The sequence below is a fragment of the Spermophilus citellus genome, assembly GCF_964194105.1.
Source record: "Spermophilus citellus genome assembly, chromosome: 18".
Taxonomy (NCBI): domain Eukaryota; kingdom Metazoa; phylum Chordata; class Mammalia; order Rodentia; family Sciuridae; genus Spermophilus; species Spermophilus citellus.
The window spans coordinates 34328561-34344025 of record NC_138200.1 but is presented as its reverse complement, the minus strand read 5'-3'; the positions used below and the strand labels follow the sequence as shown (position 1 = coordinate 34344025).

General features: G+C 36.2%; 1 protein-coding gene across 2 annotated transcripts in view; it reads left to right on the top strand.

Moving 5' to 3' along the window:
- ITFG1 (integrin alpha FG-GAP repeat containing 1) overlaps positions 1-15465 on the top strand; it is a 256647-nt gene that overhangs the window by 44042 nt on the left and 197140 nt on the right. The gene's annotated exons all lie outside the window — the stretch shown is intronic.

The following is a 15465-nucleotide window of genomic DNA, read 5'->3' as shown; positions in this document are numbered from 1 at the left end:
TTCTTTTATTTATTTATTTTGGTGCTGGTGATTGAACCCAGGAGCATTAAACCACTGAGCCACATCTCCAGCACTTTTTATTTTTCATTTTGAGACAGGGTCTCACTAAGTTGCTTAGAGCCTTGCTAAGTTACAGAGGTTGGTCTCAAACTTGGGATCTTCCTGCCTTAGCCTCCTGAGTCACTGGGATTATAGGTGTGTGCCACCACACACCACCGACTTATTTTTTAACTATTCAAAAACTGGTATTTAGGATGTCAAAAGCTGAATGTTGACTCTTTTGCAGTTCTGCTGTAATAACCTAATCTTTGCTTAGGCCTGCAATTTCCATCATACAGTTTAGATATCCCGTACATTCACAAAGACTCTGTCAGAGGGTCCATGGAGTGAAAGTGATTTAAATTTTATAAACAAAAATTCTTTCAGGTGCTCTGTAATTTCTAAAAGTGTAAAGAGGTCCTGAAAACAAAAACCTTGAGAACTCTTACCCTCATCAAATTCATGCCTTTTGCTCATTGAGAGTCACAAAGTAATACAGTGATCCTTGCTGCCTCTTCCCATCACACCCACATCAAGTCTATTAGGAAAATCTTGTTCAGCCTTCAAAATATATCTTCAACCTGATCACTTCTTCCCCTCATTACTGAGACTATCCTCATACAAACATTGTCATTTCTTACCCGAGTTATTCCAGTTATTACTGGTATCCTTCTCTTACCCTTTTTTCATCTACAATCTCTTTTCAACACATGAGCTGCCCTGATCTTTCAAAATGTAAATCAGATAATGCCCTTTTTCTTAAAATCTTCCAGTAGCTTCTTCATTTAGCAAACTAGCCAAAGTCCTTAAAATGGCCTTCTAGAGCCCACATACTTTGGCTCAAGATTAGTTCTCTGACCTTCTGTTCATCTGTTATCCCACTCTGGTGCCTTGCACATATAGCACCTTGTTGTTCCAGCAATACTACAAGACATGATTTGGGTTAGGTAGCTATTTTTTCAATCTAGAATATTATTCCTCCAGACATCTGTATCATTTCACTGAAGTTACTTCATTAAATATATTTAATCTTCTTCACATCTTTACTTAGCTGTTGTCTGATTTCTTTAGTGAGCCTCCTGTATTCAAAATTGCAACTTTCAACCACTCCTTTTTGCCCTTGTAACAGCTTCAGTTTTCCCAGGGCCCTATACCCTGCTAAAATATTATATACTTATTGTTTTTATTATTTCATCCCATAGGAGAATATAAACTCCATAAAGACAGAGATTTTTGTTGATTCTATTCACTGCTGTTTCTCCAATGCTTGAAACAGTACTTAGCACTAAATAGGTGCTGTTGAATAGTCATGTTTGGGGCATCAGAACAGAGCATAAAACTGCTATAACATTTTTCATTGCTCAAACTATACCTAAATGAGGAAGAGATGTCTTCAGCCAAAGATTTTACAGCTAACAAAGAGAACTTTTGATGAAATCAGTGTTCATTTGCAGAAGTTTAGACATACATAGTCTCTCAGAAATTTCACAAGGGATTTCTCAGAAGTATATACAAAGTTTAGAAACTTCAGCTCTGGAAATTTTATCTAAGTAGATATAAAAATAATGGAGATCTTCTTCAAGAATTTGGTTCATTTTTCTAAAATAAAAATAAAATCACTTCAACCTTAAGATATCATAAGGTTATCTATCCTATGAATCACTTCTAAATACATTTAGTTTGAACTGATTCAAATTCTGTTCTAAATAATAGCTGATCTTTATCAGCGAAGATGAAGAGACCTGTTTGCTAAAAACAGCAGTTGTTTCTGATAGTATCATTTATGTTCTCTCATAAGAATGGGGCACCAGAGAAAGAAAATAATAGGAAATATTTTATTGCACCTATGCTGTAACTTCCCTGAGACTGACACGTTTATTACTAGAGAAAACACTTCAAAGAAAAACTTTACACAGGTTTTTCTGTTGTAGCACTCTTCTACTTGCTTATTTTATAACTGTGAGGACCTATTAATAAGTAGCACCAGGGCTTGATTAAGGGGTATTTACTGCACACTCTTCCCCCAAAAAAACAATATTGGATCTCTTTATTTTTTTTTTTTTTAGTCTTCATCTGAAATATAGTTTAAAAATAGTGACTACCACATTTTTTCAAGCACTTAGATGACCCTCGACCCTTTTCTAAATACTTGACATGTATTTGCTTATTTTTTAAAACAACTTTATAGAATAAAGAGGTTTTTTAATTAATCTTATTATACATATTGTAAAACTAACCGAGAGATTATGTAAATTCCCCAAAGTTACCTTGAGAATGTCAAGAAGCTTTCTGCCTCTAAAAATTTAGTTCACTAAATATTTCATATAACCTACAGCTGTGTTGTTAACATTTTGTGGTCCCATATCCCTTTGAGAATCTATAGATAAAGTTATAGATCCTCTTCCAAGAAAAATTCCCGTAAAAATAAAGTTTTATGTTCATGAACATCCATAGAAGTTTCCTTGGTTAATAACAAACTAATACTTGCTACTTTAAATATTCAAAAATTATAGACATAGATGGTATAGAAAGCAAAACTCGTAATCCAAAATATTTGCATGGCTATTGATTTGATGTGTGTTTATTAGATTTTTTAAAGCATATTCACTTCATGCAAGAAAATATATGTTTTTTGCTGGATATAGTGGGTCATACTTGTAATCGTAGCAACTAGAGACGCTGAGCTGGAAGATCTCAAGCTTGAAGCCAGCTTGGACAACTTAATGAGACCCTGTCTCAAAACAAAGAGCTGGGAATGTAGCTCAGGGCTTATCTAGCATATAAGAGTGCCTGGGTACAATCTCTTGGGCCGCCAAAAAATGTATATGTATGCATGTGTGTTTAGTTTTATGAGTTTTCTTTTTTGTTTTATTATGTAAGAACTATATGAAAATGTAAAACCTATATTCATCTGAAGATATCATTAAAGTGAAAGACAAGCCACAAGTAGGAAGAAGATTTTTGTAACATATGTAATCAACCATGATTTGATTTCCAAAACTGAAAACTGCAGTAAACTAGATACATATCAACATACGTGAAGCTCAGAAACAAGGTTCGGCAAAAAATTGTCTGAGAAGAGTGATACCATGTAAGTAAAGTGAGTCCTATCATACACACCATTTTATAACTGCCTTTTTCACTTAATTTCTTAGAAACAATTGTTCTCAATACTTAGATCTACCTCATTTATATCATAGCTAAATTACATTCTCTTATTTGGATATATATTTATTTTAACATACTAAAATCTTGCTATTAAAAAACAGATTAGAATGTCCCCAGCAATAAATACTATTCACTGTCATCCAGTTTATGAAGCGACTCTGTGTCCATGAGGACTTTACATGTTATTTCTATAGATTCCAGCATCAGAGTATCTATATATATGTTTATGTGTTTGATATGCATAAAAAGTGATAAATCAAAATCTATTTTTGTTTCCCTGAACCATTTAAAACTATGGACATCTTGACACTTCATGATCAAATACTTAAGCATGCATCTCTAAAGAATAAATATGTTTTGCATGAACATAATGGCATTGTCACATCTACCACGCGGCCTGCGCAGTGGTTTCATTAATGAGGTTCTAGGCATAAAGTTAGTTAGAAGAGATCGAAATAAAACACACAAACCAGTTACCTTATTTATATTGCTAGGTCCGAGACGGCTCACCTCCCTGGTTCCCGCCTCCAGGTATTTCAGTAGAAAGACAGACTCTCTGTAACTTTCTTCCTAATTTCTCCCAAGTAAGTAAATTTGGAGACTCTTGGTCACAAAACCAAGGACAATATTCTCCTACAATCTTTAAGAATTGTAATAACTGAGTTTTCTTTATCTGTTTTCCTTTCTGATTAATTATACTGTCTAAAATAGTCAGATACATTTCCTTATCCGTAGAAGTAGAATTTCCCATTTTAAGTAATTTAACGTCTCTTTCCTTCAACATCTCCAGGTACTTTTGTGACCCAACTGTCACCTCTTCCTTTATCTTTATTTTTATTCCTTATCTTCCTTTATCTTTATTTTTATTCCTTATCTTCCTTTATTTTTTTTCCTTATCTTTATAGCGCGCTCCCACTCAATCTAACTAATCTAGAATGCCCCCCTCTTGGGCGCCAATTCTACCACGCGGCCTGCGCGGTGGTTTCATTAATGAGGTTCTAGGCATAAAGTTAGTTAGAAGAGATCGAAATAAAACACACAAACCAGTTACCTTATTTATATTGCTAGGTCCGAGATGGCTCACCTCCCTGGTTCCCGCCTCCAGCCGCCCAGCAGGGCAGCGAGGATTACTCTGAGCTAGCAGGAGAGAGAGAGAGAGAGCAAACACGCCTGGGAGTAGCCTTTTATTTGCGGAACAAGAGATTCAGGGGAGAATTCCATCCAATGAAGGTTGAGGGGGAGCTGCACTCCAAGGTCAGGGTCAGTGATTAGGTCTCCGGGGTCAGTGGTCACGCACACCCCCACACGGATGGGCTCTCTCATCAGGAAAGGGTCGGGAAAGCTCCGACACAGCCAGAGCGCCTCAGGCCCTTAACGGGAGTCACCCAATCACGTGTCAGAATGGCTCCCCACAGTCACATCTAAAAAAATTAATAGTAATTCCTTAATGTCATCTTTATGAACCCATTCAGATATTCCCAGTTGTCCTAAGAATTATATTTTATTATTGCTTTTCTTTCCTTTTTAGAATCCACATGCATATGTAAGAATTTACATATGCATTTAGTGCTATTTCTTCACAGTCTCTCTTAGTCTAGGTATATTCTTGCCTTTGTTGTTGTTATTGTTTTTGTTGTTTTTATAATATTAAATTTTTGAAGAGTCAAGGCCACTTGTATTCTAATGTTGTACACTGGATTTATCTAGTTGTTGCCATATGGAGTTTAACTTAGGGGCACTGACTTCTTACAGATAAAAGAAAAAATAAAAGAAATCCAGTAAACTCATTGTTGCCTTGAGGTATTTTAACAAAATAAATGAGCTAGTTTGTTGTTGTTATTGACATTGTTGTTTTTATGAAGAAAGGGAAAGAGCAAATGCTATAAATACTCTAAATATGATCTTTTTTTAAATAGAAGTATCAAATACATTGTTTATTATATTATAATAAATTGTATTTCTACAGAGAAATTAATATGTTGACCATAAGCAGTTACAAAGACTTTTAGGTATTTTAAAAAGCATCAGATACTAGTTTTTCTTGTTAAAATAGTACATGATGCTAGATATTGTACAGAAATAACAACATGAAATTTCTTCCTTTGGTTAAAATAGGTTATGGTATTTGTGTGTATGAAGTATAATTTTTGTCCCTTTATTAAGAACTCAAGTAATTTTAGCATGTCCGATGATAATATGTTGCATATCTATTCTGTCATCTCTTAAATATTCATTTATTCGTTATAGTTCTAGAAATAAAAGTCTTCTTATTTTGATGATCAATTTGGTCATCTAAATAACTACCCAATAAATTCTATCTATTAAATAGGTTGTGATCAGAAAAAATTAATTGTAGTCAACTAGGCATTTGTTGCCAAATGAAAATATTTTCCAGATTTATAATGACAGAAGTATAAGGGAACATCATATAACTATCATACGCATTTGCCCTGATGATCAGAAGCAGACCCTAATTTGGAGCAATGGCTGTAGCATCCAAACAGGTTGGGCTTTGTGTTCTTCCCCTCTCAGGCTAGGTTTTGAGCAAACCCCCTTTTGTTCGTGAGACTCTGTTTCATCTGTAAAAATGAAGATAATATCATGTAACTTGATGTGGTGATGGCTTTAGAATGTTTCTGACTGAGAAATGGTAAGAAAATATTTCATACCACAACATGTGCACACATAGTTATACCATTTGAACAGACATATATAGGTAAACACTTTTACATTTAAAAGGTTTACTCATTCTGTGTGTGGTATATTTCATTTTAAAATTTTGACACAGAATTGATTTCAGGACACACTAAAGGGTAATGGCCTCCGTCTGAAAAAAAAAATAAAGATTCAATTAGTTTCAGATTCTGCTATAAAAAATAGCTGCTTTGGTCATTCACTCACCAAACACTCATTAATCAGTTATATGCCCATGTGAACAAAACTTTCTCTTCTTATCCCTATAAAGTTTACATTCCTTAGGGAAAGAGAAAATGAACAAAAAAATGTGCAGATGTGGAGTTTCTTCCAAGTCATGAAGAAACACATAGGTGAGGTACTATATGAGAGAATTCCAAGGAGGATCATCTAGAATGAGCATGGATCAATAATTATTTTTTAATGAAATAATTATAATTTACCACGTAAACAATACTTTGTATGGATTATTTTCACAAATGGTTTCATCTTTGTTCCTTTTAATTATTATCCCTGTGGTTCATCACCCCACCACGTTTCAGGAGCCCATTTCCATGAATACATATCCCAAAACTTCTGACTATAACCTCCTCTCCTCGTAGCTTCTTATTTAACCTCTAGGCAGCATGTATCTGATTCTTAGTACTTTTATGTCCTTGTAATACTTGTTTTCTCTGATCACTATGAAATCCAATTTTCTTTCTTTTCAGAATCCTCTGTGGGTCCCTTTTCTTCTCTCTGTCTCATAGATGTGCCTAAAGCTCAGGAGTTTATACTCAGCCCTCTTCCTCTTCACACATGTCACTCTTCTTGGACACTTCAGTGACTTACCTATTTTTCTAGCTTACATCAATCACATTAGTTGTGCCACTGACTCTCATATTTATATCTCCTATCCCAGCTATCTCATGAATTTCACCATTCCTGTACTCCATAGGCTCCAAGAGTCATTCTTGATCACCCTCTTTCTAACTCCTCACAACCAAATCTTCATGATTCCACCTCCTAAAATTTTTGTAAACTGCATTCCATTGCAGCTACCCAGGTTTATTATATCATTATCACTAGCTTACTTTATTGGAACAGTGTTATTATTGGAAGAGACTTCTAGGCTTCTTCCTTTTTAATCCAGTCTATACATGGCATCTTAACATCAAAATTGGAGAAATGAGCCAGGTGTGGTGGCACAGCCTATAATCCCAGTGACTCTGGAGGCTGAGGCAGGAGGATCGTGAGCTCAGTGCGCGCCTTTAGTGAGGCCCTCTCTCTAAATAAAATATTTAAAAGAGTGGAGATGTGGCACAGTAGTTAACCACTCTTGGTACCAAAAACGTACCCCTCCGCAAAAAAAAAAAAAAAAAAAAAAAAAAAAAAAAGTGGAGAACTGATCTTATTAAAATCTCTATATGGTGCCTCATTACCAACAGAATTTCATACTCCTTATCCTGACACACAGGCCTTTCTTTGACCAGTTCCTGACCAGTGCTTCAGCCTTAATCACTTTCTCTGCCCCATCTCTTTCTCTGTGTTCCTACCACCTAGACCTTACGTGCATTTTCTCTGCCGGAGATACTCTCATCTCCCCCACATCCCTTGACCAGGCTTCCATTTATATATTCTTCAGGTCTCAAATGAGACCTCCCATTTCTGGGAAACTTTTCTGGACCCCCAATGCAATGGCCACAAAGTGACTTGTTTGCTTATTTTTGTCACCTGGTAGAATAATAGCCCTTGAACAGAGTGATTGCTCTCCTCACTATTTAGCTTCATCTCCTGACACAATGCTGCTGCCTAGGCATATATTTGGAAGGAAGGGAGGAGTAGCCAATTGCAAGACAATGGGCCACTGTGGTTAATAATATAGGCTGGATCCAGTGGACCCAGGTGTCCATCCTGGTTTTTGTCACTGACCAACTGGACAAATTATTTAGCCTGTCAAGCACTTCATCTGTAAAAATGGGAATGTTAATAGTTCCTACCTTCCAGGATAAGAAATCAAATGAGAGAACACATGTAAAATGTCCAGCATAGTTCTGGGAGCATAATAAGCATACTATAGAGATTATTCTATAATTCCATTCTGATATATGAAAAGATAGAATGAATATACCATCCAATTTTTGCTATGTTTATTTTGATAGTAAAACATACATACTGCCAGGCATGGTGTCATGCATCTGTTATCCCAGTCACTTAGGAGGCTGAGGATTACAAGTTCGAGGCCAGCCTCAGCAACTTAACAAGACCCTCTCTCAAAAAATAAAAACAAGGGGAATGTAACTGTGGTAACATGCCCCTGAGTTTAATCCCCAGTACATACACACACACACACATGCATATGTGTGTGTGTGTCTGTGTATTTAAGTCAGCTGTTTCGCTGCTGTGACTAAAGGATCTGACCAGAACAATTTTAGGGAAGAAAAGTTTATTTGAGCGCTCATGGTTTTGGAGGTCTTAGTCCATAGAAGGCAAGCTCCATTCCTCAAGGCTCAAAGTGAGGCAGAAAATCATGGCAGAAGAGTGTGGCAGAGGGAACCAGCTTACATGATGATCAGAAAGCAGAGAGAGGCTAGAGATGTGGCTCAAGCGGTAGCGGGCTCACCTGGCATATGTGCGGCCCGGGTTTGATCCTCAGCATCACATACAAACGAAGATGTTGTGTCCGCCGAAAACTAAAATAAATTTAAAAAAAGAAAGAAAGCAGAGAGGGAGACTCCACTCACCAGAAACAAAATATATGTCCCATAGGCATATCCCCAATGAACACTTCCTCCAGTTACACCCCACCTGCTTCCAGTTACCACTTACTTAATCCCATTAGAGATTGATTCACTGATTAGGTTAAGGCTATAAACCAATTATTTCTCCTTCAAAGCTTCTTACATAGTCTCATACATGAGCTTTTCACCAAATCTAAACCATAACATTATGTATACACACACACACACATATAAAATGTGTGAGTATATGTGTGTGTGTGTATACACATACACACACTATATGTATATATCACATACACATATACACACGCACTATATATATTTATATAAATATAGTATATGATAAACTTGCTGTACAGTTAAGTTCATTTTATCATGTTTTTGTCATATATTTATTATATACATAGATATATATTCCTATAACTTCACTGGCAGAAATTACTTAATTAAAATCTAGAAACACAAGACATTATTATGTGTGGACTTTAATCCCTGAAAACATTAGCAAAAGTTGACTAACTTCCCTGTTGGATAAAAGCTTAATTATCGTATGATATAAATGAAATCTTTTCTTGCTATAGGGATCCATTGGGCTAACTACAGTATATTATAAATGTAGTTTATAAATATATGCTGCATAATTTGAGGTTTCGGAACTTTCCTAACAAACTACTATATACAAAGGTGTGTCTCTTCAAGTGTTCCTAGAAGGTAAACAAAGTGTAGTTCTCTGTTACAATTTATTTAATAGAATTGCTTCATTTACCTTTTATCTCATTTTCTCTGAATTTATTATCTATTAATATGTAACACCAATTAATTAATTCATTTGTACATTGATAACATTTCTTTTACTCTCTGCAGTCTAAGTACCACAAGCTCTCTAAATTTGATCTGTGAAGAGAGGGAGTCTCTTCTTTGAGCTTATTAAAAAACAAGAAGTATTCTCTTTCCTTCCTAATGTGGAAGGTTTTTACTATTATGCATTTTATCTACCCTGGTCCATGCATATGTTTTGGAGAATTGGGCTTCTCTCTCTCCCTCTCTCTCTCTGATAAATGTTCACTGAAATATTTTCTGATAAATAAGCTTTCCTTGAGTGTAAACAGAGGGATGTTGAAATACTGTTAGCTCTTTAATGTCACTAGGGCTCCATTTAGTACATTGGTGAAGGAATAAATGACACTTTGGCATTGTGGTTATCATTCTCCATAGAATGCCTGCTAGCAGATTAAATTGTGTACCTGTCAGAAAGGATCTGATTCATCTGGGGGTATTATTGTCTTAGTGACCTTGTTTGGTGTCTAATTTATTTTTAGGGAGAGGAGCAGAAAGGATAACTTAAATATTTTCTTCTTAGGAACAGATTGCCTTGATTATATTCACGCTTTTATAAATTACCATCATTACAGAAAGTAGCTTCTGACTGAAATGAGCCAAATGAACTTATAGAACAGCTAAAAAAAAAAAAAAAAAAAAAAGAAAAGAAAGAAAGAAAAATGGTACATATTCCTTGAGTTGTTAATAATGATTCTCTCTTGAAGAGGAAGAGTGAAAATGAATCAAGAAGTTTGTTGACCTGTGTTTTAGCTTTAATGAAGATTTCCAAAATCTTACAGTATAGTTTAATTTCGTTTTTTTCAGGAGGCATTTACATACCTCTTTTATTAATTCATACATTTTTTTTTAATTTCTCTGCCTTGTGCTTCCTGCCACTTCATTCATTGTTCCTTCACACCTTGAAATAGACACCAGGAATGAATAGAGAGGAAATTAAAGTTTTTCATATTTTCTCTATTTTTAGTAGATAAAAGGAGTGTATGACAGGCTGTTAAAAATGAAAAGGCAACCTACAGATTAGGGAAAAATATTTGCAAACCACAAATCTGATAAGGGGTTAATATTCGAAATTCATAAGGAATTCATACAACTCAATAACAAAGGACATAATGCAATTAAAAAATGGCCAAAGGGGGTCAAGGTTGTGGCTCAGCAGTAAAGCGTTTCCCTAGTATGTCTGAGGCACTGTGTTTAATACCTGACACCACAAAAAAATTAACAAAAAATAAAGGTATTGTGTTCATCTACAACTTAAAAAAAAATAGCCAAAGGACCTGAGTGCACATTTTCCCAAAGACAACAGAAAAATGACTAAAAGATATATGAAAAGGTACTCAACATCTCTAATCTTCAAGGATTTAGTTGTAGATGGACACAATACTTTTATTTTATTTATTAAGTTTTATGTGGTCTTGAGGATCGAACTCAGTGCTTCATACTTGCGAGGCAAGAGCTCTACCACTGAGCCACAACCCAGCCCAAAACTTACTTTTTCAACAGTGATCTAACTTCAGACTTGAATTTCAGGGTAGTCTTTACGAGCATGGACAGTTTTCTCTCCCCTAGGGCCTTGCTGTGCAGTTAAGGAAGTGAGACATCAATAAAGTATCTAGCAGCAGGCTGAGGCAGAAGGATCTAGAGGTCAAAGGTAGCCTTAGCAAAAGCGAGGTGCTAAGCAACTCAGTGAGACCCTGTCTTTAAAAACAGATGTGGCTCAGTGGTTGAATACCCCTGAGATCAATCCATGGCACCAAAATAAATGAATGAATGAATGAATGAATGAATCTCAAAGGGTGATCATACCTAAAAGTGCTTATATACTGAAAAGACAAATTATCAATAAAACTCCAGTCATATGATATGTAGTATTTATTTGCTCAAAGACCTTCAGTGATTCTTCTTTATCTTTTAAAATAGGTTCTAGTTCTTTTGTCTGCAAACATTGTGGTCTCCTAACCTCAATTCCAGCTTTATCTCTTGTTCCCCAGCTTGTAGCCTCTGTTTCTACTGAACTAAAATCTGCTTTTTACTGACTGTCCTCTCACTTTCTTCATTGCTATACCTTTGCTGTTTTCTCTGCCTCGTAACTTCTCACTTGTGGCACTACTGACATTTTGAATTACATACTTTTTTTTTCCCCCTCATGGGGAACCATTCTGTGCATTGTAGATTTTTAGAAGCATCCTTAACCTGTACCTTCTAAATACCAGTAGCAACCAAAAATGTCTGTAGACGTTGCCCAGAGTCTCATAAAGGGCAAAATAGCCAATTGAGAACTATTGCTGTACCAAGTGAACTAATAAGCTCTACATCATACTCTTTTTGTCAAGCTTTATCTCAAATACTGTTTCCTTAAAGACATGTTAATATTTTCTCTGTGCTTGCCTATTTCCAGTCTTTGTAATAACTGTATTTCCAGTACCTGGTAAGGATAACCACCCGCCTTTATCTCTGTAAGTCTCCTGACTTAACCATCCTTGACCCACAGTCTCCCTCCCAGTACTTCTCTCTTATGGAACACCAGCCTCATAGTCAACTTCTTTTCACAGTGTTTTCTTTTAGCCATCTAAAACGTAATATGCTGCATCTCTCTTTTTTTTTATTGGTTGTTCAAAACATTACAAAGCTCTTGACATATCATATTTCATACATTAGATTCAAGTGGGTTATGAACTTCCATTTTTACCCCAAATACAGACTGCAGAATCACATCGGTTACACATCCACATTTTTACATAATGCCATATTAGTAACTGTTGTATTCTGCTACCTTTCCTATCCTCTACTATCCCCCCTCCCCTCCCCTCCCATCTTCTCTCTCTACCCCATCTACTGTAATTCATTTCTCTCTTGTTTTTTTTTCCCATTCCTCTGACAACCTATTATATGTAATTTTGTATAACAATGAGGGTCTCCTTCCATTTCCATGCAATTTCCCTTTTCTCTCCCTTTCCCTCCCACCTCATGTCTCTGTTTAATGTTAATCTTTTCCTCCTGCTCTTCCTCCCTGCTCTGTTCTTAGTTGCTCTCATTATATCAAAGAAGACATTTGCATTTGTTTTTTAGGGATTGGCTAGCTTCACTTAGCATAATCTGCTCTAGTGCCATCCATTTCCCTGCAAATTCCATGATTTTGTCATTTTTTAGTGCAGAGTAATACTCCATTGTGTATAAATGCCACATTTTTTTTATCCATTCATCTATTGAAGGGCATCTGGGTTGGTTCCACAGTCTAGCTATTGTGAATTGTGCTGCTATGAACATCGATGTGGCAGTATCCCTGTAGTACGCTCTTTTAAGGTCTTCAGGGAATAGTCTAAGAAGGGCAATAGCTGGGTCAAATGGTGGTTCCATTCCCAGCTTTCCCAGGAATCTCCATATTGCTTTCCAAATTGGCCGCACCAATTTGCAGTCCCACTAGCAATGTACCAGTGTACCCTTTTCCCCACATCCTCACCAGCACTTGTTGTTGTTTGACTTCATAATGGCTGCCAATCTAACTGCAGTGAGATGGTATCTTAGGGTGGTTTTGATTTGCATTTCCTTGACTGCTAGAGATGGTGAGCATTTTTTCATGCACTTGTTGATTGATTGTATGTCCTCCTCTGTGAAGTGTTTGTTCATGTCCTTGGCCCATTTGTTGATTGGGTTATTTGTTTTCTTATTGTCTAATTTTTTGAGTTCTTTGTATACTCTGGATATTAGGGCTCTATCTGAAGTGTGAGGAGTAAAAATTTGTTCCCAGGATGTACGCTCCCTATTTACCTCTCTTATTGTTTCTCTTGCTGAGAAAAAACTTTTTAGTTTAAGTAAGTCCCATTTGTTTATTCTTGTTATTAACTCTTGGGCTATGGGTGTCCTATTAAGGAATTTGGAGCCCGACCCCACAATATGTAGATCGGAGCCAACTTTTTCTTCTATCAGACGCAGAGTCTCTGATTTGATATCAAGCTCCTTGATCCATTTTGAGTTAACTTTTGTGCATGGTGAGAGGAGGGGATTCAGTTTCATTTTGTTGCATATGGATTTCCAGTTTTCCCAGCACCATTTGTTGAAGATGCTATCCTTCCTCCATTGCATGCTTTTAGCCCCTTTATCAAATATAAGACAGTTGTAACTTTGTGGATTAGTCTCTTTGGTCCACCCGCCTGTTTTGGTACCAGTACCATGCTGTTTTTGTTACTATTGCTCTGTAATATAGTTTGAAATCTGGTATCGCTATACCGCCTGATTCACACTTCCTGCTTAGAGTTGCTTTTGCTATTTTGGGTCTTTTATTTTTCCATGTGAATTTCACGATTGCTTCATCTATTTCTACAAGAAATGCCGTTGGGATTTTGATTGGCATTGCATTAAACCTATAGAGAACTTTTGGTAATATCGCCATTTTGATGATGTTAGTTCTGCCTATCCATGAACAGGGTATATTTTTCCATCTTCTAAGATCTTCTTTTATTTCTCTCTTTAGGGTTCTGTAGTTTTCATTGTATAAATCTTTCACCTCTTTTGTTAGGTTGATTCCCAAGTATTTTTTTTTTTTTTTGAGGATATTGTGAATGGGGTGGTTGTCCTCATTTCCGTTTCAGAAGTTTTGTCACTGATATACAGAAATGCCTTTGATTTATGCATGTTGATTTTATATCCTGCCTCTCTGCTGAATTAATTTATTAGTTCTAGTAGTTTTTTTGTAGACCCTTTTGGGTCTTCTAGGTATAGAATCATGTCATCCGCAAATAGTGATAATTTAAGTTCTTCTTTTCCTATTTTTATGCCTTTAATTTCTTTCATCTGGCTAATTGCTCTGGACAGTGTTTCGAGAACTGTATTGAATAGAAGTGGTGATAGAGGGCATCCCTGTCTTGTTCCAGATTTTAGAGGGAATGTCTTCAATTTTTCTCCATTCAGAATGATGCTAGCCTGAGGCTTAGCATAGATAGCTTTTACAATGTTGAGGTAAGTTCCTGTTATCCCTAGTTTTTCTAATGTTTTTAACATAAAGGGATGCTGTACTTTGTCGAATGCTTTTTCTGCATCTATTGAGATGATCGTATGGTTCTTATCTTTAAGTCTATTGATGTGGTGAATAGCATTTATTGATTTCCGTATATTGAACCATCCTTGCATCCCAGGGATGAATCCTACTTGATCATGGTGCACAATTTTTTTGATGTGTTTTTGTATCCAATGCTACATGTCTCTTATTTTGGTGTTATTTAATGAATGTCTATAAGCCTTAGTACCAGTTACAAGTCATTTCAGCTTTTTATGCAAATCTACTCCTCTGGAAGCTTCTGCCACCTACCTACGTGATCATTATATCCCCTTTTCATCACTACTATCTCCTGGTTCCATGGAGACATAACACCTCCTGAATATTTGTTCAACTTTTGCCATTATTTTAGGTGACTTCAGTGTCCACAAGTGATGAGCCCAGCCCAACTCCATGACTTCCTCACTTCAACCTCAGTTCACACCCTATACCTTGTAGGTAGGAGAAAATATAATGTTCCCCAAATCAAATATCCTACCTCCACCTTCAGCCTTCTAAGCTTATTTCTGAAGTGCCTACCTTGCCATGCTTTTTTTGGATATCTCTCAGATCTCCATTCCATTAGTGGATCCTGTGTCTTTATATTCACCTTCCAGCCCTTAATTCCTTCCCTATTCATCATACATACTGTGTTACAAATACATTTATCTTTTCTCAGGTTCCGGCATGACTATCCAGGCACCTATATGTCTCTAAGAAAAATATAATCATTGAGTTGGGAGGTGGTCCCTGATTTCTGTTTCACATTATAAATTCAATCCCTTACTTTATTCTTCTTCATAGTTCCTGAACATTTCCTTCACTTTTATCACAGTTTGAATTTGAAGTCTCCTTTCTGTCTTGATATATGCCAGCTGATCTGTCTCATTCTCCCTTCTCTTCTTCCTTCCCCCTTTCTGCTGCCCTTGAAGAAGAAATCAATGCACACATTTTGGCCATAGCTAACAGCTGTAT